Source organism: Aphis gossypii, chromosome 1 (assembly GCF_020184175.1).
Source record: "Aphis gossypii isolate Hap1 chromosome 1, ASM2018417v2, whole genome shotgun sequence".
Taxonomy (NCBI): Eukaryota; Metazoa; Arthropoda; class Insecta; order Hemiptera; family Aphididae; genus Aphis; species Aphis gossypii.
Window position 1 is genome coordinate 72,410,742 of NC_065530.1, and position 14,696 is coordinate 72,425,437.

Sequence of the window (14,696 nt, forward strand, 5' to 3'; positions counted from 1 at the left end):
AAATCTTTTTCTTATTTAATTAAATTACCTGGAGTTATATAAAAAATATTAAGACTCGTACTTAATAAAACCTTTTAATCAATAAATACAATAAAAATACGAGATATTCGTAAATACTACAACGATAATAGGAAACAACATTAAATCAACAGCTTTTACGAATATAATTTTTCAAGTTTTTAAGAAACTTTGGAGTGACTTACTCGTATTATATATATTATAATTTGTATAAGAGTTGATTGGTTTTACATAAAATCAAGAATCTAGTTAAAAAAGAAAGCATATTGTCTACCTTATATTATGCGAAAATTGTTTTATTACTTCTTCTGAATAAAATTAAAAACAAAAAAATTATTAGTCAATACTCTGTATACAAACATAATTTATTAAGAAGACATTGAAATCTCTAGATGAAACCTGAAAGCTATTAATTAATAGAAAAATCTTTCTATTTCTTATATCCTGAATATATTTTATTTTACACCATGTGTGAGAAAGTTAAAATTCAACTTAAATCTATAATCAATTTTCAATTATATGCCTAATTTTTGTTGTTTTAATAAACAATGCAAGTCTTAAATACATTAAATTATTATTGAAGAAAAATTTATTATCAATCAAACTTAATTAGCACGCTTAACTTTGGAACAAAATCTAAAAAAGATAGTATGTTGAATATTTAAAATTATTTTTCTTTTTTTTTTAATAATACATATGATATATATAATTATGTACATTTAAGTTGATTAAAATGTGTTGGTTTACTAATCAATAGTATCTGATATATATATGTAGAAATCACTATATAAACATTGTATATAACTTGAATAATTTAAAACCCTTCCTAACAAGTATGACTTTGACAAAGATACGTTCTTCTATTTAAAGGTGAAAAATAATTTATACACACATTTTTAACAACAAAATAAATATTTAGGTGTACTTCAAAATATCGCTATAAAATAAAAAGACGTGCTTATATCATACAAGATAATATTATATTATTTTATATCTTCTATATCATAAAATAGAAGCCCTTTTTTTGTATGTACATGCATATCTCAAAAAACACTTAAAAAATAGAAAATATTATGTAATTGAAAATACGACAATGTATGTATGCCTTCGGTTTACCTATAGTATATTCACAGTGGTGTCGTGACCATCCCGGTATTCCCAGAATGATAAGGTTGTTATTCACACTCATTTGGGGCTTAACCGTCGCAAACAATAACTGTCTCCGTCACCATCAGTTTGTGATAATGACATCTTCGGTCGGTAACCTTAGCGGCTTAGCCTTGTATAAGCACTAGGTACGTATCTATATATAAATGTGAAAATGGAACTCTTTGTCACGCATGTTCTTCGAATCTATTCATCCGATTATCTTGTTTTTTTTTTTTTTAATGGAAGATTTTAGAATACATCATGAAGTAGGTTATAAGCCTTTTTATGGTTCTATAAGTCAATAAAAAAATCCAGTAATTAATTATTCAAATAATCGGAAAATACGCAAATAATTACATAAAGATTTTTTGTTTTTCGTGCATATTCCCAATTATTAGTTATTATTAGAAATTATTATTTCAATGAATAGTTTATGTAGTATAACAGTACAAACATTTTCGTTGTTTATAACTATGGGTAATAGTATAAATTATAATATACATTTTTTTTTGCAAATAGAAAATTCCAAACAGTTAATACGAGAGCTCACGAGATAAACAATATTATGGGTGTAATATTATCGGAATCTGAATGCTAACAATTAACATGAATTTTGCACTCCGAAAGCGTGTTTTCACTTTAATATTCTAGATTTTATATTAGAAATCGTATTCGTGCGGGTGTTAACTCGATAAACCTTAAGTGTACATAGGTTTTTGGAAAAATAAAAAAAATATCAGAGTATATACAGTCTCGAACTCCCGAATCACATACCAAAGCGTGCCAATAAATTGCGTCGAATCGTCAAAATATAGTATAGAATTACGAGTTTTAAATTGCTTTGTGTGAATTTTTATTTTAGTATCGTATCGTGTTTCTTTATTGTCTATTGTAGTTCATTTTCATTTCGTCACCAGGGAGTATATTGTGTATGATAACATTCGAAAACTTCGTCTAATTCAAAACACATATAAAAGATATATTTACTCAACGCACAAATAAAAATCACGAATCAAGGGCAAATACAAATTAAACTGTTTATCTTAAATAATATCTTGTCGTTCACCTCCTATTCACTCAGCTGTACGCATTCAGGGACTAGGGAGTATGTCGTATCAAAAAAATAAAATGATGTATCTAATTATTTTTTAATGTTTACATTGCTTCACTTAATATTTTTCTTATTTTTTCGTCTTTCTTTACCACAACTAATTTTATTCACTAGTGTTTTCAATAAAAACAACTATAAAACCAATTTTATTTTATCAGCTCCCACTTTAATTTTGCCATTTTTGAAGTTTTATAAATAACTTCTGCAATAAAGCTTATACTTAACATATATATTTAGCTGTGAAAGTTAAAAATTTTAGTTTAACATTTTAAGTCTTATGTTTCATTAAATGTAATAAAAATGTTTAAAAACTACAAAGAAATGGTAAAATTACAATATTTAATAGATTCAAATTATTATTAATCATTAGTTAAAAGAATTTTATTATTATGAGAACAATAAATTAATCAATTTAAGATAATTATCTGTCGAAGACTTTAAAAGTTCCATTCTGGAGACAATCAAAACGAAACGAGAGCACTGGTTTAGTATTTACTATTTTTTATAATGCGGATTAAACCGGCACTTATATAGGCAATATAGGTACTTCCGTGTGTTGAAAAATGATCTTTTAAAATGTTAATAATATTATAGATTATAAAATATTATCATCGATTAATGAAGGAAAAGTGTATGATAACAATATAAGTAAGTATTTTATCGATTTAAAACCTACAGGGACTATTGAAATATTATCGGTTTTGATATTTTTTTTCTCTAAAAATAACTTATTACTGCTGAAAGGGTTATATACTTATATCATTAATTTGAATAATTTAATAAGTAAGACCATCATCATCATGAATTTGAAGATAAGACTTATAGTTGAATTATTAGAATTACAATAATTGACTATTTTATTCAACTTGGAATCGTATGTGTATCAAAATCTATAATTTGAATCAAAATATTTAGACAAACGAACACTAATAGGATATATTACAATGTTGTTTAATAAAAAATGTTGTCATTAAAAAAACCTATGAGTATTAAGGTTTTGTTAAATTTGAAAATAACATTTTAGTGAGGAAAATAAACTATCTTCTATAATATTTCATCAATTTTTAAATGCTATATAACATAACCGAACCTCAAGTTACTGGGTTCTAAAAATTTTAAATAAAAAAAAGAGTCTATATTCTCAATAATTAATACAAACGTAAATAAATTAATATTATCAAAACATTAAATACATTTTAAAATTGATTTACAATAGTTGAAAATTCAGTATACATATCAAGTTATACCTCGTGACTTGCATCTATTAAATTTAATACTTATACAATTATTGTGCATGACACTAAACTCAAACAATAAATACCCACAAATGAACATGGCACATACAATATACATATATAGATTACCAAGCAAAGCCACGTAAAGCTTATAAATCTCCGAATTCACAATTTCATCGTACCATTGCCAAAGGCATAATGCGCAATCATCACTGCGATATGATAATCCTGTTTTGATCGAAATAAAACATCTATTAATGTCGCCTGTCACCAAATTTCCATATAAAACGATATTTTATGTGCATTAATGGATCATAATATAATCATTATTTAAAATCTACAGTGCTCCTCCTAAAGTGCTACCATACGATTCGTTTTCGTATTTCGCGTCATTCCAAAAGAAGTTAAAACAGTTAAAACTACGTACATTTTCAGTTTAATATCCAATGCATAACATTTACGAATTTTACCTCATTTTTATATGAAATAAATAGAAATTTTTTTAAAACATAAGATAATGCACAAAACAAACTATATTTTGGACATCAATCATTAATAATTTATAATACTCTCACCTTGTTTATATAAATCACCTTTTCGATTTAAAGAGGTAGAAAATGTTTTCTGTTTAAAATATTTGAGAGGTACCTACATCCTAAACGAAGAGGCTATAAGATTCATGACAATGTAAAATTCCTGAATAACTACACGAACCGTGGAAAATATAGCAAGCCTGTGTCGAACGAAATAGCTTCTAGATATTCGATTAGACCATACTTTAATCGATAATTATTATTTTTAAAATCGTATAAACATTATTTTTAATTTTATAATGAACATCAATTATTATCTATTACACACACAAAAAAAAAAAAATGGTAAGATTACATTATAGTCTCGTAAAATTACACCAATTAATTGCCTTATTGGATGTAAGTTTGAGGTTATGTAAGTACAAGTCAGAAAATTTTATTTTGTTAAATTGTTTAAATTCATTAGAAGGTATATGTAATTAAATAGCCAACTATTATAAATCGTAATAATCATAATATCTGATTGTATTCTTACATAAATTATTACATTTAATCAAAAAAATAGCTTAAAAATAAAAATATTTTAATATTTCAGAAATTCAAAATTGTTTTTAATACATTAGAACTTTGATTTTTCGAACTAATTGGGACTACTTATAATTCAAATAAGTAATAATGATGGAAGTTTCGAATAATAGAAATTTTTAAAAAATTTACACATTTATTATTATTTATTATATTATACACATTACTGTTATTATTATACATTACATCATTATAAAAATATAGTTATCATTATTACTTTTCTAGAATTATTATACAATAAATAGGTTCATTCATACATTAATTATGAATAAATCATTGCTGGTACACGCTGTTCTGCAGTTAAATCTCGAAAACATATGAGTTAAAATAATTGCACTGAACAACATTCAACTTGTCTTTTATACATTAATAAATCAATAAAATTATTGGTATTATTATGATCGAGGGCGTTTTTTTTTTGCTTCCAAATCTTTAAAAATGATCCACAATCTATGCCATGCATTTTGTATATTTTCCTGGGTAAAATTGTCCCAGTCATATCATATACTGTCATGTTGTAACAAAGCTTCGAAATCATTGATTTTGAAAATGTAAACAACACTCTCTTTAGTGTCTTCATTTAATAAAAGTTTTCGATATAAATATCGAAACTTATATTGTTTTTGATACATTCTCTAAGACTTATCAATTACTTCCTGATCCATGGCCTGAATTAAAGTTATTATATTTAGTGGAAACACATGACTTGAAAATGATTATCAACTGAGCTTAATAATTATTTGTAAAAAATATATAAACAAACTAAATAATAAGATCTGTACATCGGTCATGCGTGTATGTATGTAATATTCAAAATTCGATAGACGTATTGGCGTTTGGATAACAGAATGTTCGGTTAAATAAATTGACACGTATTGACGTTTGGATAATACAGAATTGGCACAACAGAGGTTCAAATAATCAGGGTTCTATTGTTATACAAATTTTATTTTATTAATTTACCTATATTATTAATTTTAACTTTCATTTTTAATTTAAAAATAATATTAAGTTGGGCACACAGATAATGCAATATGTACCAAAGTATTAAAAAATAAATAATTAATTTAATCAGTGCTGGATCTAGGACATTTGACACCGGGGATAATAAAAATGCAGTGCCCTTGCATAGATGGATTTGTATGGTTTGCTTTGTATCGACATAAAACAAAATGTTTAAATATAGATCAAAAATTATTATAAATATTTGTATTTAATTTATTGTCCTTACATATTACATAATATATATAATATATTATATTATATAGAACATATCAATTTATCATCATCATACATCTGCAGTATAAAAACATAAATTAAAAATTTCTTTATTTTAATCTAGCAACGCCAATTAAATTTAAGGAGTGAGCTGAGCATAGAATACATTTTGAAAGTTCATTCAATTCAATTAATCGTGCTTGAACTCCTTTAATTTTCAAGTTCTAGTTTTCTTTTTCTATTTTCGACCCCACTAAGCTTTTTAATCGAATTCATTATCTTTTTTAGTTAAATTAATGTTTTATAATAAAATCGTAATCTTCAAATTAAATTGACTACTCGGTCGAAATAAATTAACGATACAAAATATATTATTTTATATTCGTACATCAACACATCGTATTTAAATTTGACATTAAAATAATAAACAATCATCGTAATTCATCAGATTGGGTTTTCTCCGAAAACTTATTAACTAATAAAGACTTAACAACTATATAACACACGTCAAAGCCGGAAAAAATATTTTAAAGATAAACATTTAATATTTCTTGATAATATGTAATATTATTTTTTTTCTTGATGGGAGTTTAGATATTATATACTTATTATAATATACACACATTTTATTATATATTTTATGTTCTTTATATTAATTTTCTTTTTCATAAGCTTATAAGAGCACCTTTGTACCAACAACGTGGAGGCAAGAATACTCAATTGTTCCTCCCTCGCCCTCCCCCCAACCCCCAGACAAGCCTATAACAATTACTGAATATAATTAAATAAAGATAAATTATAACTTTTCTGTCGAACGTTTTATTTCAACTAATTAATACAGTAAAATATAATTATCTATTGTAGGTACTAATAGTTTAAAGATAATATGATAATACTTAATGGTTGAGAAATTCTGTTTTAAACTTTAAAAATAGTTATTTTATAAATTGTTATATGAAATTAAGTATTACAGTTCTGAATAAAATATTTATCCTAAAAGCTTATCACTCGCAATGGAAAAACCCAGCGTTTTATATAAAATTACGTATTACAGTTCTGAACGAAATATTTATCCTGGAGGCTTATGATTCAATGGCAAAATCTCACATTGAATCGTAAACTTACTTAATTACTTTACTTATGAAATAACTAAGGAGCGACCAAACTATTTTATGCAACTTCACACTATACTAGAATTGAATGCATATTTTAAGAATAGATTCTATAAATATTTTATTTAATTTTATTCATAAACGAAATACCAATTACACAACAGCTTCACTAAATTATGCTACGTAATATTCAAAAACACACCGTTTTAAATAATGTACGGACTAACATTTTAATATATTTTTGCTTTAAAACACCGTGGAAATTATATAATTAATATAATACTAATAATGGGATAGCATTAAACAAGGGGAAAAACTTATGAAAACCATTTTTATTAAAAGTGAATGCTTAATTGTATGTGATTATGAACTTTTGGTTATGCAAAACGTATAAAGTAGATTATCTAACATAACGTACCTACTAAAATACTATATACGTGTAAATTAGTTTCCACATAGTTACAAGTAAATTATATTACTATGCAGATTATTACAAGCTTCTATAAATTTTAATCCACAAGACTTTGATTTAATTAAAATTGTTAAATCAACAATTATCTACTACACTAAAATGATAAACCGCCATAATACCATCATATTAAAATGTATCGATATACCTATCACATTGACCTTGGCGTTTGTTTAGGCTGGATATGAGTAGGTATATATACTAAAGTCTGTGGGATATGTATATTATAGACTACAGTAGACGGCTTATCATGTCGTGATAGAAAGCTATGAATATACAACAACGAAAATCTGTCACCTCAAAATGTAAGTTTTCCATGATTAAAATAACACGGAGATGTTCTCTCAGTGCCCAACTCGAAGAAAATTACAGTGAAATTAACGACTGAGCTGCGTCAGTATACCCCAAACCTGTAGACTCGGGATTCAACAATCATAATTTAGTAGTGCTGTTAAATTTTACATACCAATTTTAAGAAAAATTTTAAATTTAAATGTGGAATATCACAAGTTTTGACCCAATGTCAGAATTATGAACACAAAAATATAAATACCTCATATAATTTAAAGAATATTTAACTGAGTAAAGACTTGTTTATACAATAGTATGCAGTTGATTTTAATAAAATTTTAACAGTATTTTAAAAGTTAAATGTACTCTTGAAAATGATATAGGATAATATTTTAACAATGCGCTTATTGCGTAAATATAATATATTATGCAAATAGCAGTATTTTTTTATAATAATTTTATACTTAATTATTTTAAGATATTTAACTATTTAATTATTATCAACTACAAAAATTATTTATAAGACAATAACTTAATAGTTTAATATAATTATTAAAATTAAATTAACAATGTAAATAAATTTAGTCAAACAACACAATATTATAATTAAATAAGGAATATTTAATTAATCAAACGGAAAAGCACTCAATAGTTTATAAAAGCATAATATACTTAATTTAAAAAATTTAAAAATATGTATTATACAGTATACACTATACAAAAATATAGGTATTAATATAACTTTAGATTTATTATGCAAAAATGTCATTATCGTGATAAAAATAAAATATTATATTTTTACAGCATAATCTTATATAGTATTTACACATTTATTATCTATACATTTTTGTATAACACAAAATTAAGTTTGAACACATAATATATTCCTTTTTTTAATAATATCAATATGAGTATCTAAACGATAACTGAAAAGCTAAATTTTATTAATTGATTACTATGTATTATCTATTTAGTGTATTTAAGGTGTTTTTTTATCTGCTTTATTTTAGCATTAAAATATTATGAAGTAATCTTATCTATTTTACTTTATTTTCGTTTATTAGAAAATTAAGTACCTATACAAAGTAAACAGTGCCTATACCTAATTATGTCTGCAATACCTTTAAACATAATAAAATAATAGACGGTAGTATTATAAAAAATAAAATAAATAATAAGATTGAACTTAAGTAAAAAAATATTTAAACATTACAATTCATAATTATTATTCTAAACAATATACCAGTTATGTTTAGAAATAATATTCTTATTAAAGTATACTTTTAATTTCTTAAAACTTTTTATACAATTTATTATATTTAATCATTTCCAAATTGTTTAATAGCCATTGTTTAAGTCATTACAATATGCCAAGCCATATCATGTTTACTTATCGATGACAATAATTAGTATTGAATTTATATCCTATAACATCATTAAAATAAATGTATAAATATTTGGTATATTTAAGTTCATAACTTTTAGCAAAAGTTTCTATAAATCATAATTATACAATACTATGTAAAACATGTCATTTTTATTACTATTCGTATGCTATGTTTCTGTACATTTTCCCTCGGGACATGAATATATAAATAATAAATAATAACCTTAATCAACAAAGAATTTGAACAATTTTATAACTGAAACTTTTACAATATTAATGAACTTAACTGGGCTTAAATTGTTCTCTTTATTTTCCAGACAATTATTAAAATTTATTTTCTGGTCATAAATTTCAATAATAATAAACGCATTACATTTTTCGCGATGGTTGTTTTTAGCGTATTAACGTGTAGTTAAACTAGATATCTTGAGGTGAAAATAAAAATTAGTGAAACATTGATAATATATCGTGTTACAGATTGCCAAACTCTATGCACGCTATATGCTCGGACCGGCGATGTACCATAGCCATCAAATTATCGTATCTATTGCCGTTCATCATTTGCAGTCCAACGTTTCTAGTGTTCGAAATACTGGAAACGAGAGTGGTCGAAAACGGCACTGTGTCAACGTTGTATCATTTGGGCTTGAGCACAATAGCAAGAGTGAACCATGAACTATTATACATGATACATCTGTGGACATATGCTGTGATCATCAAACTACTGCCTTGCCTAATACTGACCGTCGTTACCATATCTCTGGTAAGAATAACTTAATGTAGTGTAATATAATCACAATAATGATTATGTGATTACCACTTGATAAATAAATATAAAAATAAAATGTTGTTTGATGATAGGTGCAAAACTTAAAAACGGATAGAACGGTTGGGATAGTTTTTTTTTAATATTCGTTATAGTCTGTAAAATAAGGTTTTTACGAAAAGAAAAAAATTTAAAAGTTATCAATAACATTGAACAATTTGGAAAAAACTGAAAGTAATTGATCTTTTCGATGGGATTTTTGTATGAATTCGCGATAACATGCGTGTATATTTTTTATGTGTGAAAATTGGCATGCACATAGAGTACAAATAACAATAACACTCTTAGACAGTAGACACTCTCAAAACAACGTTTGCTTGGTCAGATAAAAGCATTTTATAATATAATATAGACTATTTGATTCAAATTCACAAAACTAGTGTACACTGTACATTAATGTGATACCATTAAATAAACATAGATTCCTTAATTAGTTTTTTAATCTTGCAAGTACACATTTCAAAAGTAAATTAACAAAGGTTATTTGAATGTAACATTTTTATAGACCACCCAGAATACATTAATTATTTACCACCGTATAAATGATATTTTTTATAATCTTTTTCAACGTTCGTAACAAAAATCTAAAATAATTATTTATGTATTTTTCTTTCTTTGAATAATATTATAATATCTTTATTACTTTGCATAGCCGAGAAATAAATGAAAATAAAATTGGCAATACACCTGACGCCAATAGTTATAGATAACTTATTTTGTTACGTGAACCAATATATCGTGCAGAAATTTACGTATGATATACTATTAGGATTCTAAAACAATTAATAAAGGGTTAGTAACTCAAAAATAACTAGTTCAGTATCTTATTTAAAAATTCTTTGAATTGTCAAAATAGGTCGAGTATTTTTTGATTCTACATAAAAGTCTCAGTTATACACTTTGCATTTTTTAAATAATACCTACCTGTTACCCGTGACTTCTAATCTAATATTTCCCATCTGATATCCTAAATAATATTATATCCTATAAGCAAGTTAGTGCTAATTGATCAAAAACTTTAAATTTGTATAAAGTATGCGTTATTTAGATATAACACATATAATAATATTTGTAGTTAGTTCACTAGCTAGCATAAAATATCAATCATTTCCATTTTGCTTCAGATAAAATATTCTCAATTATTATTTGGTTAAAATCGATAGAATATCTAAACAAAGTGCCTCTAATATTTAATAGTTCTTGTTCAATATTCCATTTATATAAAATAATTGTATTAGTATAAACGACGCAGTATAAAACAATACGGAAAATTATATCCGACTGATATCCAACTGACAATTATCTGTAACCAATTATCAATGCTTACAAATAAAAACAATATTCGATTTTCGTGAGCTGTAATTAAATTCATTTATGAGCCACTCTATAGACACCTATATGGTCTGAAAAACAGAACTACAAGCTCTTCGCGAATCTAATAGAATAAAATGTATTGGTATAGCTTTTATTGAAAACGGTCCACTAGTTATTGTGTCTATACTCTATACAATTTAAAAAAAGGAAGAAAGAAAAAACATTTATTTTTATCTATACAAATTAAAAATTATTCCATTAATATTCACTGAAAGTTCAAATTTCAAACTATCGTAGGTAATATAATAATCCTTTAAACCATTTCTCTCAAATTAAGAATCATTTTTATTTTTATTAACCATATATTAAACCTAATTCAATACCATATTTCTCGACGATTATTATTCAACAAAATTCTCAGAAATGTACATGTTATAATATATGTATACCAATATATAAAAAAACCTAACAAAATATGGTGATACAACTCTAATCTAAATTATCAATAGAATAATTTTAAACTTCTAGATAAACGCGTTGAGTGAAGCATCTGAAAGGAAAGCAAAGCGACTTCCGACCCAGCAACAAATGGCTCGTATAAGGAATATGAAACTCAAGAAAAGGATGGACCGAACAAGCCGTATAATGATTGCAGTATTGTTATTATTTCTTGCGACAGAATTTCCACAAGGGATACTGGGTCTATTAAGCGGCATATTAGGGAGGGGTTTTTTTCGAACTTGTTACAATTTATTCGGCGAGCTTATGGATATGTTGGCTCTTTGAATGCATCGTTAAACTTTGTATTTTATTGCTGCATGAGCAAACAGTTTCGTGTAGCGTTTGGACAATTATTCAAAACACAGCCTAGCATTATATTTAAGCCCAGCAATATTTTGGAGACATTCGTATAGGGTTTGGAGAAGGGTTAGGACAGGCGCTAAGCGCATTGAAATCGTGTAAGTTAACCGAATATTGTCGATATGTCCGCTTTTAATCCTGATGGAAATTACGGGTAAGTTAATTTATTTTATAGTTATTGAATATATTCAAACATAAACGTTTAACCAAATTATAATTACCAACCAAGTCAATAGCTTTTATATTATAAGCTTAAGTTGCTCAATAGTAATACATAGTACCTATTACCTACCATACATAAATTATTTCAAATATGACAAGATGTCATATTTTTTATTACAATTATTAATTTTTACACTAATAATTATAATTTTCATAATGTTATATTCTGGTGTATTTTAATAGACAAATACATTGTTGACTTTTATAAATTAGACTGCATTAACGAGTCTATAATTTTTAACTATTAAAAATATTTGTTATTTATAATATATTTTACAATACATATAAAAATATACTTCTGTAAATAAAATAAAATTTGTGGTATGATGAAATCTCGATTGAAAATCATACTAGTTTAAAATAATGTCTGTTCAACAAAATCCACACTCACCCACTAATTTTATTATTACTTTTTTATAATATTTATTAAATGAACATGGAAAAAGTTTTCATACTCAAAATTATTATTTTTTAATAAGATATAAATGTTTAATACTTTTTATTAAATTAAATTTTTATAAAAATATATTGATGTATAATAACATACATATAAAATGCATTAAAATATATATCATATATTAATAAAAAATAAAAATTAATTTTAAAATACATATTGCTATAAATTAAAAAAAAAAAATTAATACAATATCAATTTTTACTGATCAACGTCTACACTAAAATCATAATATTCTTTATAATATTTCGTTCATGTGAAAATAATGTTCTTTCACTTTAAAAAAGATTATGAATTTGTTTAATTCTTTATAAGTAAATGTTTTGCAATAAGTAAAATTCGAAAAATCGCAACTAAAAAATAGAAATATATTAATAAATAATAAAACTAATTAATTTATAAATAAAAATAAATAATTGAATATAAGAAACTAATATTATAAAATTAAAATAAGTAATCAAACTATGTTAATATTTATAAAAAAAATATTAAGTACTTTAATTCTCTACAATGATAATGTTTCAAAATATTAGTTTAGCAATTTGTAGAAACTCTGAACTTATTTTTTATGACGTATACCATATTATACTTATTAAGATAATAAATTGCTAAAAAATATTGAATGCTATAGCAAGACTGAATTCTCAGTCTTCCCTTTATATTTTCAATTTACAAAATATTGTGTATAGTTCAGTTAACGTAACATATGACCCCCCACCCCAATACAATACAGTGAAACTTTGTTTATAATTACTTAAATATTTAAATAAGTTATAAATTATAATCTCTCTGTATTATAGCAAACTTGTGTTAAACAAAAATCAAAGTTAATTAATATTTTTTTTCTTTATCTATAGAGTTAAAACATAATTTAATATCATAATCTTAGTATATTATAGTAAACATTAAACATTTTAATATGTATTTTTCATTCAATATATTTTTTAACTTGCATGACTTTTGACTAGATATCTGAAATGGTTTTAACTATTGAGAAGTGACTGTTGTTTTGTATCGATTGAATTAATAGGTTAGTTATTTATTAAAATGGTTTTCAATACAAGTATTAAAATATTTATATTATGTTATATTAGAAAAACAAAACCTCTCTATTATTTGATAAAATATATTGATATTGTAATGTAAAATAGGTACTTCAAAATAATTTACCATCCATTTTCCTATGTCAATTCTAAATTTTGGCACAATAAAATAGTTTGTTTAACTCATAATTTACGCATAGGTAATACCTTTATTAAAAAAATTAATTAATAATATTTGGAATAAGCTTATCAAACGAATACAAACTGCCATTGTTAGTAATATTTAAGTACCAGAAATCTATTAAGTATATAAATAGCTACTTTTTATAATAAAGAAAATATATTTATATATTTATAAAAATACAACATGATAATAGATAATAGTAGACCTTTCAAATTATACCGTTGACAACTTTGTAGTAATTTTATTAATTTACCAATAAAAGTTGCATTTTTATATATTTGTAAAAGACAGGTTTCTCAAAATTTATATAACTTATACATAAATACATAATGCGTACATTTAATCTAATATTTTAAAAATTAATTTAATTCGTAGACTTTGAAATTTAAATTTAATACTAATTGAATCCTAAATTTTAAAATATAATGTTTTTAATATGAAATGTTTCGTCAATAAATGTGAAATAATTTCAATAATCATAAAATATTGAGTGATATAACTTTGAATTTATATACTGTGCAACGTTATTTCAATATATATGTAATATGTATTTTTAAACCCCACACACTGTTTAGGATATTTAATATGTTAAATATTAGTTAGGTACCTAGTAAAAAAAAAAAAATAATAACATATTTATGTAATATTATATTAAATAATTTGTTTAAAACGATTTTCCTGTGT

At 24.3% G+C, this 14,696-nt stretch overlaps 1 pseudogene; it reads left to right on the forward strand.

Moving 5' to 3' along the window:
- The window catches only part of LOC114124127 (G-protein coupled receptor dmsr-1-like), an 81,021-nt pseudogene extending 68,208 nt beyond the window's left edge, over positions 1 to 12,813 (forward strand).
- The last annotated feature ends 1,883 nt before the right edge of the window (positions 12,814 to 14,696 follow it).